The 23,029-nt window shown below is 38.8% G+C and overlaps 1 protein-coding gene and 1 pseudogene across 3 annotated transcripts in view; one reads left to right on the top strand and one right to left on the bottom strand.

Moving 5' to 3' along the window:
• SGK3 (serum/glucocorticoid regulated kinase family member 3) overlaps positions 1-23,029 on the bottom strand; it is a 109,641-nt gene that overhangs the window by 73,521 nt on the left and 13,091 nt on the right. The gene's annotated exons all lie outside the window — the stretch shown is intronic.
• Positions 19,078-20,175, top strand: LOC101906065 (RNA guanine-N7 methyltransferase-activating subunit-like protein; annotated as a pseudogene).

Below are 23,029 nucleotides of genomic sequence, written 5' to 3'. Positions count from 1 at the left end.
AGCTCAAACTATTTTCATACTAACACTAAGGTGTTAGTATGTGCCTTTTTCACTGTGCTGCCATTTGCACGGATGGTGTAAAAGTAATATAACGGCGAGAATGGTTGGTGCCCTGGCCTGAGTTAAGGCAGTCACACTGCTGTACTAGTATGCATTGCATTCTCTACTGTCACTCACTCGCAGTTTAAAAACAGAAAAAAAGCCAAGTTCATTTAAGGATGTCCCTGACCGAGCAGTAAAAATTATTAATTTTATTGAATCTCAACTTTTGAGTACCTTTCTCTGTGACAAAAATAGGAAGTATGCATAAGGCAATCTGCTGTTCAATAAAGATGGTGTGGAGGGAAAGCCGATCCAAGTGGTTGTTGGAGTTCAAAAAGCTGAACTAGCTGCTTTTACATAAAACACCATATTTACTCATAAGGACAACTGACAAATGACAATATTTGCCAAACTTGGGTACTTGGCAGATATTTTCTTGGAAATGAACAAAGTAAGCCTGTCACATCAAGGAAAACAACTCAATGTATTTGTTGGCAATGATAAAGTTCAAGCCCTCAAGTGAAACTTAGAGTTTTGGAAAATTTGTTTCTGCTACCATGAGCCTGACTGCTTTTCTCCTCTGAAAGAGTTTTCTGATTCATTTGGTTGGTGATATTAACAAACATGATTTTTTTAACATGTTGTTAAAACAAAATGTTGACTCATTGGAAAAGACTCTGATGCTGGGAGGGATTGGGGTCAGGAGGAGAAGGGGACGACAGAGGATGAGATGGCTGGATGGCATCACTGACTCATGGACGTGAGTTTGAGTGAACTCTGGGAGATGGTGATGGACAGGGAGGCCTGGTGTGCTGCAATTCATGAAGTTGCAAAGAGTCGGACACGACTGAGCGACTGAACTGAACTGAAAACAAAATGTGTCAACATTTGGAAGATCCACATAGATCAATGAGCCAGTATTTTTCCAAATGACTAATGCATGAAGTTACAAAACCAGGCAAGCATCAAGGATCTATTCAAAATGAAAGAGGACTGCCATGGGTGGAATGGTGGCCCCCAAAAGGATCATGAGATAGATCATCTGGACCATCCACGTGGACCCTGAATCCAAGGACCTGTGTCCTTAAAAGAGATGGAAGAGACAACACTGAGACATATGGGGGAGAAGGCCCCGTGAAGACAGAGGTAGACAGCCACTGGATGTAAGGAACCACTCAAGCCTTTGCAGGGAGTGTAGCCCTGCTCATACCTTGATTTCAGACTTCTAGCCTGAAAACTGTAAGAGAGTAAATTTCTGTTGTTTTAAGACACCTAGTTCGTATTAATTTGTTATAGCAGCCATAGAAAAATAATACAATGACCACTGGACTTTTTAAAGGTGGTTTTAGTATTTTAAAGTTTTTGTTGAATTTGTTACAATATTGCTTCTGGTCTTACGTTTTGGGTTTTTGGCCCTGAGGCATGTGGGATCTTAGCTCCCACATGGGAGCTTAGATCCCACAGGGATCAAACCGGCACCCTCTGCATTAGAAGATGAAGTCTTAACCACTGGACCGCCAGGGAACGTGCCAACCCCCCTTTTTTTTTGACCATTGGACCTTACTGTAACTGAGTACAAAAGTTTATTGATATGGATTCAGTACGCACACTATATCTAATCTTTAAGAAACTACCACTTGCCAAGTCTTGGTATGGCATCAAAGAAGAATCTCCGTATTTTTCAGATAAGGCTGCTAAAATATCCCTGCTTTTTCTCACTACACAGCTTTATGAGGCCTGATTTTTACATACACTTCAATCAAAACAATATACTGTAATGGTTTGAACGAGGAAGCAGGTGTAAGTATCCAGCTGTCTCCTATCAAGTCAGACACTAAAAAGATCTGAAATATGTAAAATTATGCTAATCTAATTTTTTAGGTGGGGGGGATTTATTTTTCATTAAAAACGTTTTATTTAATATGTAACGGGAGTATATTTTTAAAGTATTTTTAATTTCTCAGTTTTAACTTATATAGTAGATATACCTAATAGATATATAATATATAATACATAAATACTAACATAATATATATATGTTATATATGTATATAACATAGTAACATAATACATAAATACTCCTTGGGATCCTCAATAATTTTTAAGAGTGTAAGTGGTTCTGAGACTTTCCTGTGAAAAACCATTGGTTTACATCATCAGGAAAAGAGGACAAACTAGGGGCCTGAATAGTCAGAGGTATCATGTATGTAAGATTTTGGCTATTTTGAACTATATATTGGATTCTCAGGGGCAGGAAAAGGCTGAGAAAGATGCTTTTGGCAAAAGGACCCTGTGAGCATGTAACATACCAAGAAGCAGGTCTACACACGGTAAGGTCAGGGGAGAGGGGGACATCAATAAACATGGAATTTTACATATCAAAATTAGTATTATCTTTTTTTTTAAACCGGAGGATAATTGCTTTACAATGTTGTATTGGTTTCTGCTGTACAACAACATGAATAAGCTGAAGTATACATATATCCCCTCCCTCTGGGACTTCCCTCCCCTCCACCCCTGTAGGTCATCAGCACAGAGCACCAAGCTGAGCTCCCTGTGCTATACAGCAGCTTCCTACTAGCTATCTATTTCACAAATGGTCGTGTGTATATGTCAATGCTACTCTCTCAGTTTGTCCCATAGTATTATCTTTTTAAAAACTCGATTTCAGAACTCTTCATTTATCTTTGTGTAACTTGAAAAGCTGTTTGGTTTTGTGAATGTGGGTGACATGCTATTCTTCTCCTGTTTCTTGGGCTCCAAACAGATGGAGTAACCATGCATGACGATGTGAAGTCGCTCAGTCATGTCTGACTCTTTGAGATCCCATGGACTGTAACCTACCAGGCTCCTCTGTCCGTGGGATTTTCCAGGCAAGAGTACTGGAGTGGGTTGCCATTTCCTTCTCCAGGGGATCTTCCTGATCCAGGGATTGAACCAGGTCTCCCGCATTGCAGGCAGACGCTTTACTATCTGAGCCATCAGGGAAGTAGATGGAGTGAGTCCTGTTAAATACTGAAATGACCAACCGCAGTTCTCCCCAGGTCGCCCTATATTCACTCCACCTGAAGCCTCGCAAACCTGCTTTTTGCCTATTAGTCAACTAGGGCCGCAATAACAAAGCGCCACAGATGGGGTGGCTTAAACAACAGGAATTTATTTTCTCACAATTCTGGAGGCTTGACGTGCAAGATCAAGGTGTCTGCAGGGTTAGTGGCTTCCAAGGCCACTCTCCTTGGCTTGTAGACAGATGTCTTCTCCCTGTGTCTCCACGTGGTCCTCCTCCTGGGTGTCTGTGTCCTAATTTCTTCTTTTAGAGACACCAGCCATAGTGGCTTAAGGCCCACCCTAATGGTCTCATGTAGCCTTAATTACATCTTTAAATAGCCTCTCTTCAAATAAAGTTACATCATGAGGTACTGGGAGTTAGGTCTTCAGCATACGAATTGCAAAGAGGAGGGCACAATTCAGTGCACAAAACTTGGCTAACTCCTCCCACTAACCCTTTGGGAATCTGAATCAGACTTCCTTAGAGAAGCTGCCCTTGAACCTGGACTTAGGTTAGGACTTACGGCCCTACCTAAGTGGATGCTGTTACATTCAACCAGCATCCACTACCTATCAGACCAGTCAATCCTAGAGGAAATCAACCCTGAATATTCACTGGAAGGACTGATGCTGAAGCCGAAGCTCCACTACTACGGCCGCCTGACGCAAACAGCTTACTCTTTGGAAAAGACTCTGATGCTGTGAAAGATTGAAGGCAGGAGGAGAAGTGGGAGACAGAGGATGAGATGGTTGGATGGCACTGCCCCCAGTCTTACCTAAAACAGAGTGGCCACCAGACTTTATCTTCCTCAGCATCCCCGTGGGAGCACCAGGGCTTTCTTCCCCCAGCCCTCCAGCAACATCCTCCTCTCTTTCTGGAAAAAGCTAGTTGTGTTTCTCTATAGACTGCATGCTGCACACTTTCTCTGCCTGAATTGTTCTGCCCTCTCCTCCCCAAGCACAGCCCGTTTTTGTGTTAAGTGTTTGAGTACAACATGGATTCAGGAAACCATCCTATGTGTTTTTCACATAGTTCCACATGGCATGTAATACTTATGATTTCATAAAAATAATCATACCCACAAAAAATGATCAATGACCACTAAATGTCTTCTAAATAAGAAGTTTCCAGAAGTCATGACTCATGGAATTAAAAAAAAAAAAATTATTGAAGAAAAGCAGTTCTCCTTTTTAATGCAATCCAAACAAGAATACAGGATGGTATTTTAGGAAATATATAATGATTTTTCTTTTTCTTTCAGGCTCTGAAAATATAGGTATAAAAATGACCTAAAAAAAAGAGTAAGTAAACAAGTAAATTTATTGAATATTTATTTTTAATTAAAGAACAAGTTTTTAAAAATATCTTAATAGTGGAGGCTTTTCCTCATCCTTTCTTAAGACTAAATATGAACCAACTCTTATTAAAAAAAAAAAAAAAGATGTCTGTGAACTACCTGCTATTCTTCTCTTCCAATGAGCTCTACCTACTTCTGTGCGGGCAGGATTGGATCTTGCTCCTTCCTGCATCTCTGCTACTTACACAAACAGGTGGCTGGCCCAGGCAAGGGCAAACACAACGTCTTAAGTAAGGAGGCGGGGAGGAAGGAAAGAAATCTAGAAAGAAAGTGAATTTTACACTGTTGTAAAACAAGGACTTTTCAGAAGAGAGGGCATTATATCAGAAAAGCATAAAATTTCACTTGTAAAACATTCTCAAATATATACAGAGGAAAGCACTGGCGATAAACACTAATGGTGAAGTTGACAATTATGATAGCTATTATTGACTCATCTTTTCCTGAATTTGTATCATTTTCAGCATCACAGTGAAAAATTAATTCAGCCTCTTATATAGCCCATCTTACTTCCAGACAGTAGAAGATGCACTGGGAATCAAAACAGGCTGAATAAACAGAAAATTCCTCTTTTATCCCCAAATCAAGAAGTCTGAAGGCAATTTTTTCACTTTCCATATTCAGACATTTACGCACACACACACAAAAAACTACTTCCAGGCAGTGGCAGATATTCAGTTATTCATGTGGCACACACCAGGACAGTCATTCTGTTTTGTATATATTCAAGTTAGTCATTATTATTATTATATTCTGATTTCTGAAATTGATCTATCTTATTTTATTTATATATCTATATCTTTACAACTATGTATGTGCTAAGTCACTTCAGGCTCCCCTGTCCATAGAATTCTCCAGGCCAGAACACTGGAATAGGTTGCCATACCCTCCTTCAAGGGGATTCTCCCGACTCAGGGATTGAACCCATGTCTCTTACATCTCCTGCATTGGCAGGCAGTTCCTTACCACTAGCACCATGTTGGACGGAAGTCCTTACATCTATAATATAAACATATCTAAATAATCAAGAATTTCTCACTGCCTGACCTTTTTGAATAAATCAATTATCTCTAATTTCAAAAGGAAACAATTTTCCTAGAAAAACTGCTAAAATTGATATAAAATTATCAATTTGTATAATTTTGAAATAAATTATACAAATTTATTTGATTTGAAATAAATGATCTCAATCTCAAATTCTCAAGTTCAAAGAAAAGCAAATGCATTTTTCATGAAATTCAAAGATTAAGCAATTTGCCTAGCAATTCAGCTTTGGCTCATGGGACACGTCTAAGAAGTCAATGTTTAGGACTTCCCTGGTGGTCCAGTGGTTAAGACTTTGCCTTCCAATGCAGGGAGGGCAGATTTGATCCCTGCTTGGGAAGCGAAGATCCCACAGCCAAAAAAATAAATAAAACCAAAACATCAACCAGAAGCAATATTGTAACAAATTCAATCAAGTCATTTAAAAAAAAAAATCCATATCAAACAAATTCTTTAAAAAGTTAATGTTTGTACTAGCCAAAATCTAGCCATGACTCAAAAGTCCATCAAGGGAAGACCAGGTAACTGAATTGTGGAATATTATACAGAATTGAAAATTAATGAATATCCGTATACATCAACATGGGTGAATGTCACCAGTGTTACTTTGATTATATTAAAATTAAGTATCAGGAGAAATTATTCCATTTGTTAAAGTTTCAAAAATGAAAAAGTTCAACAATTTATTGTTTAGGGATAAACAAGAATTAGTTTTACAAAAAGTCAAGGGACAATACAAATACAAAGTTTTGTCATGGTTATTCGAGGGACAGAGGGAGGTAAACTGAATTGGGGAAGGGCAATGGGGAAACTGCTACTGCTACTGCTAAGTCACTTCAGTCGTGTCCGACTCTGTGCGACCCCATAGACGGCAGCCCACCAGGCTCCTCCGTCCCTGGGATTCTCCAGGCAAGAACACTGGAGTGGGTTGCCATTTCCTTCTCCAATGCATGAAAGTGAAAAGTGAAAGTGAAGTCGCTCAGTCGTGTCTGACCCTCAGCGACCCCATGGACTGCAGCCTTTCAGGCTCCTCCATCCATGGCATTTTCCAGGCAGGAGTGCTGAAGTGGGGTGCCATTGCCTTCTCCAATGGGGAAACTAATGGATGGCTAATATTCTGTTTCTTGAACTGGGTGATAGATACATGAATATTTGTTTTGTTGTTATTCTCTATACTATGTATACATGCTACAGATTTCTTCTTAATATGTTTAAAAGTATGTTAAAGGAATGAACAGTTTACAAAAATATTTTAAATAATTCAAATCTAAGTCCACTATATCCCTGGAACATTAAATCTTTTATTTTTTAAATAAAAAAGCATACAAGGAGATTGATAGTATAAGAAGAAATTGTCTATAAAGTTGTGTATTATCTGCCTTCAAAATTTAGAATAAGTCTTCCAAATAAAAGAAACAACCGAAATAGTAACTCTTCTATCATGAAACAAATAAAAGTTTGCCCATTCAGTTATATGGTGACCAAAGGTAACTAATTTCATAAAGTGTATTATTCAGAATAACTTTCTGAACAATACAAAACAGATCCCTTACTTCATATTTTCTTCACCATTCTCTCATATAAGCATTCATACAATAGGGATATCTACTGAGAGTTTCACTGGAAATAATTAATAACAAAGTCAGAAATCCCTAATGGCCAACTCTGACATGACAGGTTTCAAATTGATGAGTCTATCATCTCTGTAAAAGTAACCCAGACAAATTAATGACCATAGTATGTAGGCAGTTTTCACAATTAAAATTGATGAGTGTGCTCCTTTTACTTGTCAGAGTAGAGAGTTTATTGATCTTAAAATCAGTGGTGTTACAGGAAAATGCAAGTCAGGGCAGGGCTGGACTGGTCCTATGGGTCGCAAGCCTGAGTAGGCATTACGTCAGGCCCAGAGGGATAGCGATGCTGGCGATTCCAACAACAGTCTGAACAAAGCATGCCCCACAGGCAGGATGAGCCCAGCATACTTACAGTACATTAACAGAAAAAGGAAGAATCTATCGAGGCTTGACATATTGATAAATTCTCCTTGGTAATCCCCCAAATCCTGAGTAACCTCGGAAATAAATTATTCCAAAAATTTGGAGTTCCTCCAGCAACTCACTATTGTTTTTATAGGTTGCTAATTCAGCACAGACAGGATTGACTCTTTAGAAAGCTCTGGGCATAAACATTACTTTAGTGGCAGTGTTTTTTTTAATTTACCAAAACTATCTCCAAATTAAATCTTCTATGAATTAGTAGAAGAAAGGATCTATATTATATAACTTCCTAGTGGTAGTTTTGAATCTGCAGAACATCCTGAGTAAGTAGGAGGACAGTAGGAGGAAAGGGTGCTTGCCAGATTCTTCACATACCTCAACAGAACCAGCTACCATTGTACTAAGGACTTCACATGCATTCTCTCATGGAATCCCTATGAGGAAACCTTATGAACTCCATTTTACAGATCCAGGAAATGAAATACTGACTTGTTCAGATTCACGTAGCAATTGGCAGTGCTGGGGCTCAAGTTCAACACTTATGCTTGTGTTCTATCTACCATTTTTTGTTGTTGTTTGGTTGCTAAAGTCATGTCTGACTGTTTTGCAGCCCCATGGACTGTAGCCCGCCTGGCTCCTCTGTCTATATTATGCTGTAAAACACACCGCATTGCAGCATAATATAGACAGAGGAGCCAGGCGGGCTACAGCAAAACACACCGCATAAACTGTGGAAAATTCTGAAAGAGATGGGAATACCAGACCTCCTGACCTGCCTCTTGAGAAACCTATATGCAGGTCAGGAAGCAACAGTTAGAACTGGACATGAAACAACAGACAAGTTCCAAATAGGAAAAGGAGTACGTCAAGGCTGTATGTTGTCACCCTGCTTATTTAACTTATATGCAGAGTACATCAGGAGAAACGCTGGGCTGGAAGAAGCACAAGCTGGAATCAAGATTGCCTGGAGAAATATCAGTAACCTCAGATATGCAGATGACACCACCCTTATGGCAGAAAGTGAAGAGAAACTAAAGAGCCTCTTGATGAAAGTGAAAGAGGAGAGTGAAAAAGTTGGCTTAAAGCTCAACATTCAGAAAATGAAGATCATGGGATCTGGTCCCATCACTTCATGGCAAATAGATGGGGAAACAGTGGAAACAGTGTCAGACTTTATTTTTCTGGGATCCAAAATCACTGCAGATGGTGATTGCAGCCATGAAATTAAAAGACGCTTACTCCTTGGAAGGAAAGTTATGACCAACCTAGATAGCATATTGAAAAGTAGAGACATTACTTTGCCAACAAAGGTCCATCTAGTCAAGGCTATGGTTTTTCCAGTGGTCATGTATGGATATGAGAGTTGGACTGTGAAGAAGGCTGAGCACTGAAGAATTGATGCTTTTGAACTGTGGTGTTGGAGAAGACTCTTGAGAGTCCCTTGGACTGCAAGGGGATCCAACCAGTCCATCCTAAAGGAGATCAGTCCTGGGTGTTGATTGGAAGGACTGATGCTGAAGCTGAAACTCCAGTACTTTGGCCACCTCATGCAAAGAGTTGACTCACTGGAAAAGACTCTGATGCTGGGAAGGATTGGGAGCAGGAGGAGAAGGGGATGACAGAGGATGAGATGGCTGGATGGCATCACCGACTCAATGGACATGTGTTTGAGTGAACTCTGGGAGCTGGTGATGGACAGGGAGGCCTGGCGTGCTGCGATTCATGGGGTCACAAAGAGTTGGACATGACTGAGCGACTGAACTGAACTGAAAACACACCGCATTAATTTTTGATAACAGCTTTTTAAAAAACTGAACTGCTAAGTAGCTAAAAGTTTGAAAGACAAGAGGCTTTTTAGCTTTATCCTAAAAGAGCACACATGTCAAAGAACTTAAGACCATTATTCCATAGCATGGCACCATACTGGATCTGAGTCTCCCACCCCCCACCCCCATTCTCTTACTAGTCAAGACCTGGACTTTCAAAAACAGGCATTCTGTGCCCTTTAATTAAAAAACTGTATGGCTGCTTAAATTACTTAAAAACAGTCTTTTATTTGTAAGCATTACTCTGTAAGAAATCTTACTGAACTTACTGAGAGGAAAAACCATGGTCATATGCTCAAAAAGAATAAAAACATTAAAATGAGGTTAGGGAATAAAAGTCTATTTTAAAAGTAAACTTCACACTTTAAAATCATGAGAACTAACAACTTTCACAAAGGTTCAGCATGCTTCGTATTACGAATCATCTCCTGATGTCATACACTGGATATCTGAATTGACCATGAGAGACCAACAAAGACTGGCCTACCAAAATTTAAATTTTCTTATTTTTTTTTGAAATAGTAAACCACATAAGGTAATCCAAAAATATATATAGCATTCCTTCTATGCTCTCTGGAAACAGCATGCTAGTTAATACTTTTGAGAAGATTTCATCTTCATAAAAGCACTAACGTTGATTAGGTCTCAAAATCCCCATGTGGGAGAAACAACAGCATATTCCCTCCATTTTCTAAATGATGTATATGGAGAGACTTGTGAATTAAGAAGTTCAAGTAGGAATTTCTGGTTTTAAAATGTTGGTGTAAAGATGTTTCACCTCGTCTTCTCAGAAATCACCTCAAAATAGGAAGACACAAAACATCCTACTTGAAGACAGAAAACCTATGGAGGAGTAGGAAGGAGGTAAGAGTGGCAGAAGGGGAAACCTGAGAGGGCCTGAGAGGGGTGCCAGGCAGGAGCCCACTGACATAGCCCGCAGAACCTGAGAAGAGGCTCAGGCTTTAGGGCAACAACAGGAAGGAGATGAGAGGCTTCTTACCTGGGAAAACTGTATGGTCCTGAGAAAAGAGAGGCTGCTGATGAAATCTGTGATGGTCTCCATCTTTAACAAGTTCCATCCAGATCACAGAACTTTTATTCCATTTTTAATACATTCTATTAGTGTCTTGAAAGTGTTAGTTGCTCAGTAGTATCTGACTCTTTGTGACCCCGTGAACTGTAGCCTGCCAGGCTCCTCCATCCATGGGATTCTCCAGGCAAGTATACTGGAGTGAGTTGGTATTTCCTTCTCCAGGATGTATTCCTGACCCAGGGATCAAACCCAGGTCTCCTGAATTGACAGGCAGATTCTTTACTGTCTGAGCCACCATAGAAGCCCCTATTTTAGTGTCTTCAATTCAGTTTAGTTCAGTCCAGTCTCTCAGTCGTGTCCAACTCTTTGCGACCCCATGAACCGCAGCACACCAGGCCTCCCTGTCCATCACCAACTCCCAGAGTCTACCCAAACCCATGTCCATTGAGTCAGTGATGCCATCCAACCATCTCATCCTCTGTCGTCCCCTTCTCCTCCTGCCCTCAATCTTTCCCAGCATCAGGGTCTTTTCAAATGAATCAGCTCTTCGCATCAGGTGGCCAAAGTATTGGAGTTTCAGCTTCAACATCAGTCCTTCCAATGAACACCCAGGACTGATCTCCTTTAGGATGGACTGGTTGGATCTCCTTGCAGTCCAAGGGACTCTTGAGAGTCTTCTCTAATACAACAGTTCAAAAGCATCAATTCTTCAGTGCTCAGCTTTCTTTATAGTCCAACTCTCACATCCATACATGACTACTGGAAAAACCACAGCCTTGACTAGATGGACCTTTGTTGAAAAAGTAATGTCTTACTCTTAAATAATTATCAAGCACTTAAAGGAAATCTCTAACACAAAGGACCAAAATTTAAAAAAAAAAAAACTAGAATACATTAAAAATAGGAAATAGAATACTAGGAATAGACAAAGGTTTTTATTTACAAAAAAAAAAAAAAACAACTTCACAGAGACAGAAAATATTATATGCATGAAAGAAAAATAAAATTCTTTTTTTTTTTTTTTTTTTTAAGGAAATAATGAGGGACCTTCCCTGGTAGTCCAGTGGTTGAGGCTCCAAGCTGCCACTATAAAGGGCAAAGGCTTGATCCCTAGTCAGGGAACTAAGATCCAGCATAAATTGATGCTTTTGAATTGTGGTGTTGGAGAATACTCTTGAGAGTCCCTTGGACAGCAAGGAGATCCAACCAGTCCATCCTAAAGGAAATCAGTCCTGAATATTCAATGGAAGGACTGATGCTGAAGCTGAAGCTCCAATACTTTGGCCACCCAATTCGAAAAACAGACTCATTAGAAAAGACCCTAATTCTGGGAAAGAGTTAAGGCAGGAGGAGAAGGGGACAACAGAGGATGAGATGGTTGGATGGCATCACCGACTCAATGGACATGAGCTTGAGCAAACTCCAGGAGTTGGTGATGGACAGGGAAGTCTGGGGTGCTGCAGTCCATGAGGTAGCAAACAGTCCAGAGTGATGAACTGAACCACCTTGTTGGGGCTTCTCCTTTGCCCTCGGACGTGAGGTATCTTTTTTGGTGGGATCAAACAGTCTCCAGTCGATGGTTGTTCAGCAGCTAGTTGTGATTTTGGAGTTCTTGCAAGAGAAGATGAGCACATGTCCTTCCACTCTGCCATCTTGAGGGTATAGAGTGGTATCATCTGCCTATCTAAGGTCACTGATATTTCTTCCTGCAATCTTGATTTCACCTTGGGACTCATCCAGCCCAGCATTTCACATGATGTACTTGCATATAAGTTAAATAAGCAAGGCGACAATATACAGCCTTGACATACTCCTTTTCCAATTTTGATCCAGTCCATTGTTCCATGTCTGGTTCTAACTGTTGCTTCTTGACCTGCACACAGGTTTCACAGGAGGCAGGTAAGGTGGTCTGGTAGTCCCATGTCTTTAAGAATTTTCCACAGTTTGTTGTGATCCACACAAAGGCTTTAGCATAGTCAACGAAACAGAAGTAGATATTTCTCTGTAATTCCTTTGCTTTTTCTATGATCCAGCGGATGTCTGCAATTTGATCTCTGGTTCCTCTGCCTTTTCTAAATCCATTTTGTACATCTAGAAGTTCTTGGTTCACTACTGTTGAAGCCTAGCTTGAAGGATTTTGAGCATTACCTTACCAGCATGTGAAATGAGTACAACTGTATGATAGTTTGAACATTCTTTGGCATTGCATTTCTTTGTGATTGGAATGAAAACTGATCTTTTCCAGTCCTGTGTCCATTTCTAAGTTTTCCAAATTAGCTGGCATATTGAGTGCAGCACTTTAATAGCATCATCTTTTTGGATTTGAAATAGCTCAGCTGGAATTCCATCACCTCTACTAGCTTTGTTTGTAGTAATGCTTCTTAAGGCCCACTTGACTTCACAGACCAGGATTCAATAAATATTTAGTGAATACAAAGATTCTGTTTAGTTTACCAACACACACCTTTAAACTCTATACACTGATTCTAAAGCCTAGATTTGAAAAGTCAAAATCTGCTCCAAAGGAGAACAACTAATCCAGATTTCCTGCCTCCTCTGCCCATGAAGTAAACTGATCTAACTGCACAGACTCATTCTGTAGAAGTGCTGCCCAAAATCAGTCTAGGTAGGCAGGACAGGGTGAGGAGTTTGGACTTGAACTCATAAAGAGCTATTGTAGGTTAGGAAATGTACGCATGCAATTTTTAAAAAGAGCTTTGAGAAGATTAGCCTTTCCTGGTATGCAGGATAGAATGAGGGCAAATTTTTTCCTCCATTTTTTAGCCTGTTTTTAAAGATATGAGGTGACCAGTCAACTACAAAGGCTCAGTCAGTTTCTACACTAAGTGACCGATGAACCACTATCTGAACTATGGTCTGGAGACCCCCATTCTTAGCCACTATTAGCATAATCTGTCACAGAAGTTGAAAACAGATGAGTCACCAGAGGCAACCTGCTACTTCTGTACACAACAATGCCTGTCAATGACACTCGTTCCATTTTATAACATACCCATTTTAAATAAACATTCTATTTTTACATATAATTACACTAAAGTTTAAAGATTCAATTAAAGGTTCTATTAAATACCACAGTCCAAAGACTCATTCTGCTTTAATTATACGAGAAACATAAAAATTGAAACCTGAGTGGTAAACTTTAATGACAGACAATAAAATAAAATTGCTTTCTAAGTTGAAAATGTTAAGTCTGTACCTAACTACCTCAGAGGAAATGAGAAAGTGCTCCTTGCTTATTATTCCTGCATCTTTTTTTTAACCAAGAAAAATGAGTCTGAAAGTCAATCCTACCCACATAGACAGGGCTAGATCAGGTGGGTCCCAGAAAGGTTTAAGGACAAATGGTGACCAGGGTAGAGCAGAGTAGAATTACCCTACAAATACCTAGTTTTCAACACAACCACTTACCCAAAACCTTTTCCAAGTGACCCAGGCTTTGTTTTAATGATTAGAAAGTGCATGAGAAGTGACTTCCATGGAACATGTACACTGTCCTTTTCATTAAGGATTTGGGGAATCTGTTATTTCAGGAGAGCTGTATGCCTGATAGGGGCTTCCCAGATGGAGTTACTGGTAAAGAACCTGCCTGCCAATGCAGGAGACTAAAGAGACATGGGTTCGATCCCTGCATCAGGAAGATCCCCTGGAAAAGGGCATGGCAACCCATTCCAGTGTTCTTGCCTGGAAAATTCCATGACAGAGAAGCCTGGCAAGCTATAGTCCATAGGATCACAAAGATCCTGGACACAACTGAAGCGACTTAGCATGCATGGTGCATGCCTGATAGAGCCTCTCATTTCTGTACATACTTACACAACAAACCCTAATGACTCATTACCAACATCCATTACCTAAGTTACTGTTTCGCAACTTGTTTGCCACTTTTCCCTCCTTTTAAAACTGAACTTAAGTTTAAACATAATTCTGTGTACATAGAATTATGGTAAATGAACTTTAATAGCAAGAATTTAAAATTAAAAAAAAAGAAAAACCCACAGTTACACTTGGATGATTGCCTCCCAGTTTTCCCATGAAAGCTCAAATGGATATTTAAAGTGTATTTTTTTTTAATATAGGTAGAAAAAAAACTGTTTTAGTTCTCATAACTTTAATAATTTTTAAGCAAGGCACAGTACTATGAGATTGTGATTTCTATTAAGATATATAAATATACATTTACATATTTATAAGATATACAAATAAATATAAATATAAAAATTGATATATTTAAATGGGCTTCACATAAGCCCATAAATAAGGGCTTATTTAATAAGCCACATAAATAAGGGCTTCAGCTCTTATTTAATTACGCTGCGGGATAAACAGGGCTTCCCTGGTGGCTCAGATGGTAAAGAATCTGCCTGTAATGCGGGAGACCCACATTAAATCCTGGGTCGGGAAGATCCCCTGGGGAAGGAAATGGCAACCCACTCCAGTATTCTTGCCTGGAAAATTCCATGGACAGAGGAGCCTGTCAGGCTACAGTCCATGGGGTCACAAAGAGTTGGACACGACTGAGTGATGAACACATCACTTCAATTTCAAATGTAGTGATTAACTTTCACTTTCATGTATACACACACACACACACACACACACACACACTCTCTGTCTGTTTCTGGTACAGAGCTCCTAAAACCCTTGGAATTTCCTAAGTGATAGAGAGATAAAGGTGAAATAGGTATCTTTTGTTATTCATATAATAAGTCTCTTTCAGTCACATCTGACTTTATATTAATGCAATGACTCTTAGAAAGCCCCTAGGTAATTTAAGGCTGGGAAGTGGTTGCAAAGACAATCAATCTGATAAATTAGAAACATGGGAGATTTTAGTTCCCCTTACCTCCTGGGAGGGGAAAGGGGCTGGTGGTTGAGTTGATCACCAATGGTCAATGATTTAATCAACTACGCCTACTCAATGAAGCCTCCAAAAAAATCCCAGGAGAGGTTGGGAGAGCTTCCAAGTTGGTGCACCTGGAGGTAATCTAGTAAGTAAGCTGTTTTCCTGTGTACTGAGAGCCACTTAGCAAATTAATTGAACCCAAAGGAGTGGTGGAGAAATGATTTATAGCCTCTGGTCAGAAGCCCAGGTAACAACCTGGATTTGCAACTAGCAGTTGAAGGGTGGGAGTGCAGGTATACAGAACTAAACCCTTAACCCGTGGAAGCTCCAAGAAGACAGTGTCAGCACTGAGTTAAACTGTAGGACATCCAGCTCGTGTCTCAGGCTTGGCTGGTGTGGGAAAAACTAGCACCCATGTGGGAACCAGAATACACAAGTGTCAGTATCACATGCAGTGAGTGTAAAGGACAACAAGGGAGTTTTGATTTGATTTTGATTCTGCACAGCATTTAAAACTCAGGCATTGGCTTCCTTTAAAAGCTAAGGTAACCAATCAGTCTCATTCTCTGTCACACCATATATCAACATTTCAAAATGCTAAGAATGCTTCTAAAATCTACATGACTATGAATTTTTTTTATTAAAAAAATCACACAGATTCAGAAAACAAATACAACAAAAGGCAACAACAGTTTCTCCAACAGCCTCTTACGATCTCGGCCAAGCTTCCAATCTGCTTTTTACTATGATTCGTGCAGAGAATTCCACCAATACATTTATAACTTTTGCAAATTAAGTTAGAAGTACTTGTTCACCTCCATTCGTCTCTGTGAATGACGGTGGAACTCTAAATTTAAATACAACTGCATTACTGTTCTCTGATTAGCGTAGAATAATTCTTGGATTCATGGCAACGCCAGGCTAAATGACACTGCAAAGAAACCCTTTGTTTTCAAACAAATCAGTGGTTGGCTTTAGATAATGCTATAAAGAGTCTTATTCACGCAATGTACCCTAGTCAAAATTGTAAAAGTTGAGAACAAAAATAACAACTTCTACCTCTATTAAAAGAAGAATCTATAGTTAAAGCTTTTTTTCTACATGAATAGAACTGTAAAATTTTAGAGGTAGATAGAACTTTGAGTAATTTAAAGTCAAGGAAAATAAAGTCATTCGCTAAGGATCATTTTAAATTACTGGCAGATCAAACACTATAACCTAGGCACTGCAAATTCCCTAGTGTAGGCTATTAAATACTATAGAATGTTATGGACAAGTTAATATCAGCCAACATTTATCAAGTGCCTACTTTATGCCCTTAACTATGGCAAGCATTTTCATATCTATTATCTATTCTCTAAGTCAGCTAAAAAGATTTTAATAAAAGAATCACATCTACTTGTTTGGACATTCAGTGTTGCCAAAACAGAGCGTGCTACAGGAACTAAGTGGAAAGAGGTAATTCAATTACTGCAATAACTACACTTCAGAAGAGGCTGTGTTCCAACAATACACTTAACTCTCAGGAATTTCCATCCCAGAGGCATATATAGATTTAGAAAGCCTAGGAGTGCATTTCTGGGAGTGCATTTCTGGGTACTGGCCTCTCTGCCAAGGACCGATAAAGACTTCAGTACTACTTCCTCCTCTTCCTTCTTCTACTCCTATACATTTCCCACTGTCACATTCTTGTTTGATTCTTCTGTAGTTGTTGTCTGCTCTTTGATCTATGCTTTCTCCTGAACTGCTGTTCCCCACCACCCCAGAAGGAAGAAAGTAATAATGACTAGAGCAGAAATCAATGAAAAACAACAGAGAAAATCAATGGAATGAAAAGTTAGTTCTTCAAAATAATTTTAACAAAATTGGAAAAACTTTACCTAGACTGATCAAGAATAAAAGAAAGAAGACTACTCCAATACTTTGGCCACCTGATGTGAAGAATTAACTCATTTGAAAAGATCCTGATGCTGGGAAAGATTGAAGGCAGGAGGAGAAGAGGATGACAGGACGAGATGGCTGGATGGCATCACTGACTCAATGGACATGAGTTTGAGTAAAGTCCAGGAGTTGGCGATGGACAGGGAGGCCTGGCGTGCTACAGTTCATTCGGTCACAAAGAATCAGACACTGCTGAGCATCTGAACTGAACTGAAATAAGGAATGAAATATGGAACATTACTTCCAACTTCACAGAAATAAGAATTTTAAAAGAATATTATTAACAGTTGTATACAACAAATTATCTGGTAGATAACCAGATGAACATATTCATTGGAAGAAAAAAGCTATGAAGCTAAGTCAAGAAGAAATAGTACTTATCTGAATATATACATAACAAGTAAGGAAACTGAACTAGTAATTTAAAATAAAAAGTGCCACAAAGAAAAGCCCAAGTCCAGATGGCTTCACTGGTGACTTCTACCAAATATTTGAAGAAGAATTAATACCAATCCTTCACAAAATCTCCCACCACCCATAGAAAAGAAAAGAAAGGAACTCATCAACGAGGCCAGTATTATCTTGATACCAAACCCAAATGAAGATACCACAAAAAAAAGAAAAAGTTATAGATCAATTTAAGAGCAAAAATCCTCAACAAAATGCCAGCAAACCAAATCCAGGAACATATGAAAAGGATTATATAGCATGACAAAATATGATTTATTCCAGGAATTCAAAGTTGGTTTATCATCTGAAAACCAATCAATGTAATATACTGTATTAACAGACTAAAGGACAAAAACCACACAATCATCTCAATGGATGCAGAAAAGTCATTTGACAAAATTTAACACTCTTTAATTATAAAAACATAATAAACTTCGAATAGAATAGAATTTCCTCAAGCTAATAAGAGGTGTCTACAAATAAACCACAGCTAACATTACATGTAATGGTGAAAGACTGAATGCTCTTCCCCTGAGACTAGGAATGAGACAAGGCTTCTCTTTAACACTGAAGGTTCTAGCCAGAGCAACCAAGCAAGAAAAAAAATTATAAAAAGAAAAAAATTATAAATTTTTGATTAAAAGATTGACAAGGAAGAAGCAAAACTATCTCTATGAGCAGAGATAAGATCTTATATACAGTTGTCTCTTAGTACCCATAGGGGATTGGTTCCAGGAGGCCCTGCAGATACCCAATTGGACCCAGAAGCCCTTATATAAAACAGTACGTGAATACAGTCCACCGTCTGTATCTGGGGATGCAAGACTCCCAGATATTGAGGACTGACTGTATAAAAAATCCTAATCAATTCTCCAAAAAAACTATTCAAACTAATAAATAAGTTCAGCAAGTGTGAATACTAGTATGTGTAAAATAGATAGCTAGTGGGAAGCTTCGCTCAGTGTTCTGTGATGACCTAGAGAGGTGGGATGGAAGAGTGAGAGGGAGGCTCAAGATGGAGGGGAGCCATATATGTATATATATGGCTGATCCACATTGTTTAACAGCCAAAATTAACACAATAGTGTAAAGCAATTATCCTCCAATTAAGAGTTTTTAAAGATAAAAATTTTTTTAAAGAATTTAGAATACAAGTTCAATATTCAAAAATCATTGTATTAATATATTGTTATATAAATTATACTCAAAAAATCAAGTACAGTAGCATGAGTAAACATTAAATGAATTAAAAAAATAATTCCATTAACAACAGCATCAAAAATAATAAAATACTTAGGAATAAATTTTAATGAAGTGCAAGATTTGTACACTGAAAACTATAGAAAATTGTTAAAAGAAATTATAGGACTTCCCTGGTGAATAAGAGTCCAACTGCCAATGCAGGGGACACAGGTTCGATCACTGGTCCAGGAAGATTTCACAAGCCATGGAGCAACGAAGTTAATGTGCCACAACTACTGAGCCTGTGCCCTAGAGCCCACGAGCCACACCCACTGAGCCTGCGAGTTGCAGTTACTAAAGCCCGTGCCCCCAAGAGCCTGTGCTCCCCAACAGGAGAAGCCACCACGATGAGAAGCCCACACACTGCAATGAGTAGCTCCCATTCACCACCTAGAGAAAGCCCAAACGGAGCAAAGAAGACCCAGCGCAGCCAAAAATAAAAATAAAATTTAAAAAAATTACAGAAGACTTTAAGATACGGAAAAACAATCCAGGTTCATGGATCCGAAGACTAAATACTGTTAAGATGGCAATACTCTCCAAATTGATCTACAGAGTGAATCCAATCCCTGTCAAAATTCCTTGCCATTTTTTTCATAAACTGACAAGCTGATCCTAAAATTCATACGGAAATGCAACTGACCCAAAATAAGACAGTGATCTTGAAAAGGAAGAACAAAGTTGGAGGACTCATACTTCCTGTTTGTAAAACTTACTACAAAGCCACACTAAGCTAGTTAACACAGTGTGGCACTGGCATTAAGACAGAAAGAGCTTTCCACGTATATGTGGCAGCTAAAAAGTAAAACTAACTGCTACCTGGGAGAGCTGAAGGACTGTACACAGAGGTCCTGTGCCAGCACCCTGGACCAGAGATCCACACAATCTAAACATTAAACACAACAGCCGCCTCAAATCCCTGGGAATTTCAGAATGACTGACACTTCTGAAGCTGTTCCAAATTTTGAAGAGATGTTTGCCAACAGATTCACAGAAGATGACAAAGAATACCAAGAATACCGGAAACACCCTCCTGAGTCTCCTCTGATTGTTGAGGAATGAAATAGCAGAGCTGGTGGCAACCTGAGAAATAGAGGCAATCGGTTGTAAGATAATAGACAGTTTAGAGGTAGGGACAGCAGACAGGGATGGCCAAGTGACAATCGATCCAACCAACGGCATGGACGATCTTGGGATATCAATAACAATTGCCCACAGCACAGACAAGAACCTTACTACCCCTGTCAATACGGTTACAACCAAAGGCCTCCCTATGGCTACTACTGATAGAAGTGTCAGCAACTTTTAGTAAAATTATTTACTCTGCTAACATGACAAAAGTTTATGTTGTATTTTCTGTTGGTCATAGCTGTACATCTGATTGTAGAAACTGTTTTTTTTGGAACTTGGGACTTTTAAAAAAATTTTTGGAACTTGGAACTTTTTAAAAATTAGATCTTACTGGAGAGACATGATGGTTGCTGGGAATAAATACTCCCCTAAAAAGGTTGTGGGTTATATCGCTTGACTTCTACCTCAGATTCATCTTTGTTTCATGACTTAATAGTGCTTTGAATGTTGTATCTTTTTTTCCTTGTTAGACCTTCAGGAGTTGTCTTTATTTCACACAGAAATAAAAATTTTATGTAGAAAATGCTTGCTTTTAATTTGTAAGATAAGGAAGTATCCCTACACTCAGATGTGCTCATTCCTAAAATTTTACACAGGGAGTACAATCAGCTCCTAAATGCACCACTCTGCCTACTTATGACATACTGTACACAGTAGTAATTGAAAGGTAAAACAATCATAGTATATCTCGTTTGGTTTTTGTTGTTATGTGAATGTGGTGCTTGGTAATTACTCTATAGGTATGAGTCATCTTCACAATCATAGTGGTGTCTTTTTAAAGTGATATCAAAAATAAAGCTGTAAAATCAGGAAGGAATCGGTCTCAGTTTTAGTGTCTTAATCTAGTGGTGGGTGAGATTAAGGCACACAGTCATTTTCCACAAACTCAAAGGCTTTGCTAACATAAACATTACACGTTATGCAAAAGTTTAACTCCGTAATGTTCCCTTCCTTCTCAGTCACATGTAAATAAAGGTGTGTTTTGACTCTATTTACTTTTATGGTATTTAATATGGGTTGAGTTTACAATGTTATTTCACCTACAGATGTACACCTTTGCTGCCTCCTCTTCTGTAAATACAGTGATGCTGTAACTTCCTTTCATAATGAGCACCATAGTTCCCATCATTTTAATGGCCATTATAATGGTTTTATTCAAATAAAATACTTGTAAGCATTCTCTCTCAAAAAAAATAAAATAAGAAGTAAAACTAATGGGTACAATTAAAAAAGAAACAGTCTCATAGACGCAGAGAACAAACTACCAGTTACCAGTGAGAGAACAGTGGAAGAAGAGGAAAGATAGGATTAAGGAATTAAGAGGTACAAACTACTAGGCATAAAACAAATAAGATATAGGATGTAACGTACAGCCCAGGTAATATAGCTAATATTTTATAATAACTTTAAATGGAGTATAGTCTAGAAAAGTATTGAATTGTACACCTGAAACTAATATAACATTGTAAATCAACTATACCTCAAAAAATAAGTTTTAAAAAGATGGGTAGAATAAAATTGAAAGTACAGAAATAAATCTTTATGGTCATTTGATTTTCGAATGAATGCCAACATAGGACAACTGAATATCCACATACAAATGAATAAAGTTGAACTCCCTGCCTCACATCATAACCAAAAGGTAACTTGAAACAGATCAAAAACCTAAAAGTAAGAACTGAAACAGTTCTTAGAAGAAAACACAGTAGTAAATCTCCGTGACTTTGGGCTAGGCAATAATTTCTTAGATGAATAACCTGGCATCAAAGCACAAGTGACAGAAGAGAAAATTAACTGAACTTCATCAAAATTAAAAACTTTAGTGCTTCAAGGGAAAACCATTAGGAAAGTAAAAGAAAATCCACAAAAATAGGAGAAATATTTGTAAATCATATAATCTTTGCATCCAAAATATATAGAGAACTCTTACAATTCAGCAAAAAAGACAAATAACCCTATTAAAAAATGGACAAAGGAACTGAACAGACATTTCTCCCAAGGTTACAAATGGTCAACAAGCACATAAATGATGCTCAATATCATTAGCCATTAAGAAAATGAAAACCAAAACCTCAGTGACATACCACTTCAAACCTACTAAAATGACCAAAGTCCAAAAAGGACAGATAATTAATGTTGGTGAGGATGTGGAGAAATTTGAACCCTCAAACCTTGCTGGTGGGACTGGGAAACAGTGCAGACACTGGAAAACAGTTTGGCAATTCCTCAAAAAGTTAAACTGAGTTATACATGACCCAGCAATTCTGCTGCAAGGTATACACCCAAAAATGAAAATACATATTCATACAAAAGCCTGCACATGAATATGCACAGCAGCCTTATTAATAATCATCAAAAAGTGGAAACAATCCAACTATCCACTAATATATAAATGAATAAGCAAAATATGATAAACTGAAAAACTGGAACATTTTTCAGCACTAAAAATAAATGAAGTATTATATGCTACAATGTGGATGGACCTCAAAAACATTATGCTAAGTAAAACAAACCAGTCACAAAAGACCACATATTCTAAGATTCCACTTTTTTTCTGGCCGGTCCAAGCAACTTTCCAAGCACTCCCTAGTTCCCTAAACCAGGGACTGAACCCAAGCCATGTAAGTGAAAGCACCAAGTCTTAAAAATTCCTGTAAGATTTCACTTTTTACAAAATATCCAGAATAGGCAAACACACCTACCAAAAGGGCTTCTCTGGTGGCTCAGATGGCAAAGAATCCGCCTGCAGTGAGGGAGACCGGAGTTCGATCCCTGGGTCGAGAAGTTCCCCTGGAGGAAGGCAAGGCAACCCACTCCAGTATTCTTGCCTGGAGAATCCCCAGGGACAGAGGAGCCTGGAGGGCCACCGTCCATGGGGTCGCAAAGAGTCGGATACGACTTAGCCACTAAGCACATACCTACCAAAAGTAAACTGATCATTGTCAGAGGCGGAGCACGGAGGGCACGGCGGCAGCGGCGGGGAGAGGGGGGAGTTTGGCAGGGAATGAGGATGAGAGACTGCTAATGAGTCCAGGGTCTTGGCGGGGATAATG

This window comes from Bos taurus, chromosome 14, assembly GCF_002263795.3.
Source record: "Bos taurus isolate L1 Dominette 01449 registration number 42190680 breed Hereford chromosome 14, ARS-UCD2.0, whole genome shotgun sequence".
NCBI lineage: Eukaryota > Metazoa > Chordata > Mammalia > Artiodactyla > Bovidae > Bos > Bos taurus.
This window is presented reverse-complemented; position numbering and strand designations above follow the sequence as displayed.